The sequence below is a fragment of the Camelus dromedarius genome, chromosome 17, assembly GCF_036321535.1.
Source record: "Camelus dromedarius isolate mCamDro1 chromosome 17, mCamDro1.pat, whole genome shotgun sequence".
Taxonomy (NCBI): Eukaryota; Metazoa; Chordata; class Mammalia; order Artiodactyla; family Camelidae; genus Camelus; species Camelus dromedarius.
Window position 1 is genome coordinate 29,608,333 of NC_087452.1, and position 6,411 is coordinate 29,614,743.

At 38.8% G+C, this 6,411-nt stretch overlaps 1 long non-coding RNA gene across 1 annotated transcript in view; it reads right to left on the reverse strand.

Moving 5' to 3' along the window:
- Nucleotides 1–2,324, reverse strand: part of LOC105089782 (uncharacterized) — a 286,658-nt gene extending 284,334 nt beyond the window's left edge. The window contains exon 1 of the long non-coding RNA XR_010384838.1: nt 2,269–2,324. This is a non-coding gene — a long non-coding RNA (uncharacterized LOC105089782). The remainder of the gene's footprint in view (nt 1–2,268) is intronic.
- Nucleotides 2,325–6,411: the final 4,087 nt, after the last annotated feature.

The window sequence follows — 6,411 nt, forward strand, 5'->3', positions numbered from 1 at the left end:
TGGAGCTCTTAGCCAGAACTGTTCTTGCTGAGACTGTTTCTCAGCCTTGCTTGCCACTAAGCGCTTCTTGTAAAATATGGTAAATGCAGGAGCTCAGAAATGCTTTCCTTTGGGGAGGGAAGAAAAAAAGTGTTGTGTAAGATAGACAGCTGAGCACACATAATGATTGCCATATGTCAAAGGATCTCAAGCCTTTAAAATGGACTTGGGCAGTACTTTGCTAAGTGTTCCCATAAAACAACTGCTTTTATAGGTTTCTGAGGTCTTAGCAATGGAAAACATGTATTCCTGATCTTTCTGTATCTTGTTTAGTTTTACCATTCCTTTGTTTCAAGGACTTGGGGACTATCTCCCTTTGGCACCAACCAGAATCTGATCTGGATCATCCAGTAATGGCCCGTGAGTTACAAGGAAGCATTTTTCTCATGATTTTCCCAATTTTAGTTAGCTTTTAAAATGTAGGGAAAATTGTCCTTTAAACCTTAAAAGCCCTGGGAGAAAGACTGATGAAAATCATGGCCAAGTGAACTGTTTGTTTGGCTTCCTGTGTCTCTCTTCTCCTTCAGTGGGAAAATGAAGTGATTAATTTGACAATAAGGTAAAAATCCTTTGGTAGGGGGAATATACATAAATTAATAACTTCCTTTCTATCTAATTCTTAATTCTGAAAAATCCCCCATGAAGGCCTCCCCACAATCTAAAATATCACAGTTGGCTTCTGTCTCTTAGAAAGAAGTGAAGATTCTTTCAATGGCCCCAAGGGAGACTGGATCAAGTTGTTCAAATTGGGGAAACCGAGCACTCAAAGTGCCCCCCAAGCTCTTTGCATATACCTCTTTGCACACTGTGAAGTGCAGCTCTCCATCTAACAAAGACTAGGACAGGTTTTGTGTGTGTAAAGGAGAATCCACAAAGACCTTGTTCCCCTGAAACATATGTCCCAGACTCAGAAAAAGAATTCAGAGAGTAGACAAATCAGATCTCTATTTCCTTTATCAAGTGCTATTAAGGAGATAAACAGGAGAGTGGGCATGGGGGTGATAAAAGGGTGAGGTGGAGAAGGCAGCAGAAGGAGATCTCTTCCAGAAGTTCATATTGAATTGACACCTGGAAAGTAAATCAGAACATTCAAGATAGAAGGAACAAAAGGATAGAGGTTTAGAAAGGACTTGGCAAGGATTAAAGAATACCTGTTGCTAGAGCTGAGTGAGAAAGGAGGAAAAGCATGAGATGCAGATGACGATGCAGAATCATGGGGGCCAGTGAGACCCTGCTGGACCTTGTGGGCCATGAAAACTAATTTTGATTTCAGCAAATTCTAGATAATATTAAAGGTTTCAAGGTAACCTGAGTCCAGAATGGATCTTTGTGTTTGGGAGTTGGAAAGCCACATGCCAATAAATGAAATTTGCATCATGAGAGGTGCCAAAATTGAGTATGCATAAGGAAGCAAAGGCATAGCACAAAAATACAATTGGAAACCGTCCCCTCTCACACACTGCCCTCTCTGTTTAACATCAGCTCCTGTCTCAATCCAACCAGTCAACATCTTTGTTGGGCTGTCTCATGTTGATTGTGCAATGTAAACATTGGACAATACAAAGCAAATACAAGGCAAAGTGATTGCAAAATGAAACTACAAACTTTGCGAAGGATGCAAAAATATCTTGGAGTCCCAGAATGTTGAAGAATCAAGCTAGCCATACTCAGAGCCATGGACCAATGAGGATGGGGCAGAATTAAATCAAAAGAGAAAATCAACCACATTGAGGATATAAGTGGAGCTATAAATGAGAATGATTCAAATATCAAACAGTAAGAGAAATCTTCAGAAAATTTGTAAAATCCTTGAATAATTTTGAAAGAGAGGGACAGACACTTTATGACAATGTTACACAAGTTCAAGGAAAGATCAATTTTGCTATTATACAATTTTGTCGGAACAACTGAAAAAAATCACTCAACTTACATATTTTCTAAGAGGGCAGAGTTTTAATCTACCCCTCTATTTCGATCTCTATTTGTTAAATGTTAAATATAATAAGCTTGTTTTTCATTAACTGTTAGCTTTGTTTTAAAGCCCTAAGTAACTGTTTTTTACTTTATTTTGAAAATTTAGACTCTATTTTTGATGGATTCATGTTAAGTAGTATTTTTCCAGCATCAATTATCTTAGGATAATGAAGACCTCCTGTGCACACAGTTAGGAATGTGCTGTCTCTGCATATTAAGATGACAGCCCTGAGTCACCCACCAATGCCCAAGTACCTTGAGTTACTTCCTGGAGAGGGAGATGATGTTCCTGAGTATTCATACTCTCCCCTGATCCTTCATCCTGTAGAGGGGCTGTCTGGAAGAGGAAGAAAGTTGGGTCTCAGAGCCATTAGCTTCAGCCAAGTGAATTAATCAGCTGTAGTCCAACCAGCAAAGGAAAGCACTTACCCCCAAGAAAGAATATTTCTGCTTAGCAAGAGCTTTCAGAAACTACATTTAATGTATATGTCCTTGTCCTAGGAATTTTCAGATGTTTGGAAAACACTGTAAAGACTTCCCAGATGGAAGCTGTACTCCATTCAGGAATGGCATGGATCATACAAGTACTTGAAATTCTTCCCACACTGTCTTTGAGAACATCTGTCTAGAGCCAAAAGCTTAGATCATGATATACAAGAGGCTTGGGACCATAACCAGGTTTCTCTCCTGCTTACTTGTGTGATCTCAGACAAACAGACTTACCATCTCATTTATCGCAGCTATGAATACTAACCCCCTTATAAGGCAGATGTAAGAATTAAGGTGGACAGTGTATAGCAAGTGCTTAGCATTCTGTCTGGTCAGGAGTAAGTCCACAATACATGTTCTCTAGTGGTAGTGAAGCAACAGTATCTGGAAAGACGTTACACCTGACAATTCTAACCTCTCTGTCTATCACATTTTGAGAGCTGAAAGTACAAAACCACTGCAAGGATTTTGTGGTCACAGTGGCTTCTTAGTTTACATTGCAGATCATGGAATGCCTTGTGTACCACAGCAATGCATTTCAACTTTATTCCACAGGATGGAAAAGCCTTGAAAAAGTTTTAATTAATGGTTAAAAAAAGAACTAATTATAACAATATTTAGCTAACATTTAATGAATGCTTATTATATACCAGCCACTGTTTATAGCATTTTACAGATAGTAATTCATTCAATTTCCACATAACCCTATAAGGTAGGGACTATTATCACTCCCTATTTTACAGATGAGAAATTGAGGAACAGAAGTTAAATGGGAGAGCCAGGATTTGAAGTAAGGAAGTATGGTTTCAAAACCAGTGTTTATAACCATTAGTCTGTAGTATCCCTGGGAGTGTCAACATTGTTTTTGCATATAGAAGGGCCAAACTGAGAGGCAAGGATATGGATTTGGCTATTGAAAGAGTTCAGAGGAGACATGATGAAAGCATGATCTAGGCTCTGATAGTAGGTGTAGCAAGATTTCAAAGACCCAGCTGCAGGCAGAAATGAAACATTTCTTGGTGTACGAGAGAACCTCAGGTAGGTGATGAGAAAGAAGATTTAAAAAGTTAATTTCTGACTTGGTTGACCAATTGGCTGACAGAAAGGCTTACAAACCTCAGATAAGGGAAAAGAGGATGTGAAGACCAGTCATGGACAGGACACAGGAGGTCTGAAATTCTCGGAAACATCCACAGAGAAATGTGGAAGCATTTTGTAAGACAGATAGATGCCAGAAATTCAAGAGAGGAAGTAATACAGTTTAACTACTAAAAAAAAAATCAAGACAACCCACAGATTGTGAGAAAATATTTGCAAATTTTGTATCCTAGAAGAGATTTGTATCCAGGATATATAAAGTAATTCTGCAATTCAACAGCGAAAAGACAAAAAGCCCAGTTTAAAAAATAAGCCAAGTATCTGAATAGTTATTTCTCCAAAGAAAATGTACAAATGGCCAATAAGTGCATGAAAAGATACTTAACTTCATTAGCCATCAGGGAACTGCAAATCAAAACCACCATAAGATATTTCATATCTGCTAGAATGGCTATAGTAATTTTTTAAAAAGATAGTAACAATTATTGGCAAGGATACAGAGAAACTGTGTTACTCATACAATGCTGGTGGGAACTTAAAATAGCACAGCCATTTTGGAAAACAGTACGGCAGTCCCTCAAAATGTTAAACATGGTGTTACTATATGATCTAGCAATTCCACTCTCAAGTATCTACCCAAGAAATACAAGAAAAAACCCAAATGTCAATGAACTGATGGGTGGATCAATGTCGCCAAGTCATACAGTGGAACATTATTCACCAATAAACAGGAAAGAAGTAATGACACACACTACGACATTAATGAATCTTAAAAACATTGCACTAAATGAAAGAAACCAGACATAAAAGATTACACAGAATTCCATTTATATAAAATGTTCAGAATAAACACATCTATAGAGACAAATAGTAGATTAGTGAGGGCGTAGGGATGGGGCAGAAAGAGGAGAAAATGAAGTGACTGCTAATGAGAATGGGATTTCTTTTGAGTGATTAGGTTGTAGTGATGGTTTGCACAACTCTGTGAATATACAAAAATCTATTAAAGGGTACATTTTAAGTGGGTGAACTGTTTGGTATGTTAATTATATTTCAATGAAGCTGTTTACAAAAATTAATCAGGTCCAACAACAGAACTAAATTCAGCAGTCTACATCTCTAACTGAATTACAGTGTTTGGACTTAGACGTTTAATTGATATATCAAGGGCAAACTTTATTTTGTCTCCCCCCACTGCCCTTTCTCTATTATCACCTACCACCAATGTTTTCAGTAATGGGTATGCTGAATTCCACACTATAGTCTTTCAAATAAAATTTTTTTAAAGATTCATGAATGATATATATGATTACAGAAAAGGCTTCAACTCTCATAAGTTGCTGGCAACCCGCAAGAAAATGAGTCAAATTAATTTTAAACTGGCAATTTCAAATATTTACAGAGTCTGTTTAATTCCCACCATGTCTGAAAAGTGGTGTTCTGAAGGACTTACTGAGTCATGATTGCCTAATGGATCCAAGCATTAGGTTACTGGTAACTGGAAAGGACTCAACTTGAATTAATTTGAAACCCATAATCGTATGAGTTTACAAACAAAGGCTGTACTTTAATTCGGGTGGATTTAGACGTTTTCTTCCAAAGGCCTTGTCCTTTCAAGAAGGGCAGCACCTTTCCCCTTCCCCACACCAGCTGATTTCCTATCATCAGATCTTAGAATAATTTCATTCTTTCTAAAACCACAAGCAGGTCTCGTTCCAAACTGCAATTCATTAGGGGAGGCTCCATGGTGTTTGTCAGGCCTCGTGCCACTTGCTTTCCCCAAAACGGGTTTCGTACGCCTCCATGGGGCACCGGTCTGCATTCACTTAAGATGCCTGCCATGCAGTTGGGAATTTTTATTTGAGATTTGAAAAGGGAGCAATGTGCGGTTCGGACAAGGACCTCTTTGCTCATACTTGTGTTTGTGGGTAGCAGGAATGGGAAGCCTAAGAGCTGGTCCTGGTATGGGTCCTGGCCGAAGCAGGTGAATCAGAGCATGGCTACGCTAAGATCTTTGAGCTTTATTTGATGGATACAAGGGATCCTCTGGAGGTTTTTAAATAGAAAAATGAAATAATCCAAGATTGTTGTGAGCAAAATTCATTTTGGTTGTATAAGATCTATACCATGACTTTGAAAAATGGATGATATTAGTGTCTGCTTCCTGTGTGAAAGGAACCATCTTTACACTTGACCCACATGAAAACATTTACGTCCTAAACTCTCGTGAGGAGGCCTTTTACTATCCCTGTTTACAGGTGAGAAGATTACATTTCAGACAGCTGAAGATACTGACCCAAAGCTACTCAGTTTACTATCTTTTTATTCACTCATCAAACCACCTTATGTTTTTATGCATTTTAAGTAGGTTGGAGACATCTGTGCACTTCCAATGGCAGAATAAGCAAAGTGACACAACTTGACCTGTCTTCTATGAGGAAAACAGATCCAGGGGTAGGATGTGGGTGGTGATGATGAGCTGCACAGAGATCTTTGAGTAGGCTACTTCACTTGTTCTGTGGAGAGAGGCTCATGTCTTGTACTAAGGTTGGTTGATGAGATAAAGCATAGCAGGAAAATCTGAATATGTTTTGAAGAGATAGTCAGCAGGACTTCCTGGAGGTTGGATGTGGAGTGGGGAAAAGAGGAGTCAAGATGGTTCATAAGCACTTGGATTATGTCACTGGGTGGTGGTGTGGGGCTGGTGAGGCTGTCTACTGAGGTGAGAAAACAGGGAAAATTGGAGGGGAAAATACAGGGATCTATGGGGCATGTCAAGACTGAGATGCCGCTAATACATCCAAGTGTGAT